A 1110-nucleotide genomic window follows, 5' to 3' on the forward strand; every position below is an offset into this window, starting at 1 on the left:
AGAGAGAGAGCAGGGGGAGTAGAGTGTCCATCCTCTCACCTCCATGCCTAACTAGGTTGGGGCATTCAGTCCAGCATTCACACACTGGAAGGGTACAAGGTGTTGGACTCTATGGCCTCAGGGAAGTGGGGAGGTGCCCCACGGCCTTAGATGGCCTCCTACGGCCGGTACAAGAGGGAATGTCGCAGGGCGGGGGCTTATACTTGTAGTAAACATCTGTTGTGTTCCTGGGACTCACCCTCACCATGTGGTTTTGCCTCCAGACCTTTAACAAGGCTCAAATCTTGAAAGGCTCCTCAAGGTGTAGGATAAAGCATGATCCACGAGGAGGTACATCATACTCCTAAAGAACTTCTTGAGTGTTCTAATTCTTGCAAACAGAGGTCTGGGGAATAGAAGTGAGAGTGGATTTTTAAAATGGTGGAAGAAACATAAACCTAGATTAGGCTGAGTTTCTTGACATAGACCCATTAAGCAGAAATTCTGCATTTAATGTCACAACTCATGTAGTTTTTTAAGGTGCTAAGAGTTTATTTGGTTCATTGGCTGAAATATGAATGAAAAAATGGCCCACTGTGAATGAGCTAGAAATATGTGGTATTTTCTGGTTTACTATTCGTGAAGGTATTCAAAGGCTCATTCCCATTTGGGAATGCTTCAGAGGATTTTCCAGGTAAAACCTACTCTGGCAAACTGGGAGGGTCCAAAAGATCTAACCTTCAGTAGTACCATAAGAAACAGATTTTTATTCCGAGATGACATGATATTCTACATAGAAGACCCCAAAACCGCCACAAAAAGACCTCTAGATTTAATAACCAAATTCTCAAAAATCAATAGCATTCCTGTATACAAACAACAAAGTCACTGAGACAGAAATTAGGGAAACCACAACCTTCACAATAACATCCAAAAAATGAAATACTTAGGACTCAATCTAACAAAGGCAGTAAAGGATCTGTATATTGAAACTTACAGTATTTTGAAAAAGGACATTAAAAAGGAGGTTTGAAAATGGAAAGATATTCCTTGCTCATGGATAGAAGGAACCAATGCAGTGAAAGTGGCCATATTCCCAAACTGTTATACAGATTTAATGCAATCTTGATC

The 1110-nt window shown here is 41.0% G+C and overlaps 1 long non-coding RNA gene across 1 annotated transcript in view; it reads right to left on the reverse strand.

Moving 5' to 3' along the window:
- Positions 1-244: 244 nt before the first annotated feature.
- LOC106150330 overlaps positions 245-1110 on the reverse strand; it is a 16815-nt gene continuing 15949 nt past the window's right edge. The window contains exon 4 of the long non-coding RNA XR_001237074.1: positions 245-385. This is a non-coding gene — a long non-coding RNA (uncharacterized LOC106150330). The remainder of the gene's footprint in view (positions 386-1110) is intronic.

The sequence above is a fragment of the Chinchilla lanigera genome, unplaced genomic scaffold, assembly GCF_000276665.1.
Source record: "Chinchilla lanigera isolate Chin_1 unplaced genomic scaffold, ChiLan1.0 scaffold00071, whole genome shotgun sequence".
Lineage (NCBI taxonomy): Eukaryota > Metazoa > Chordata > Mammalia > Rodentia > Chinchillidae > Chinchilla > Chinchilla lanigera.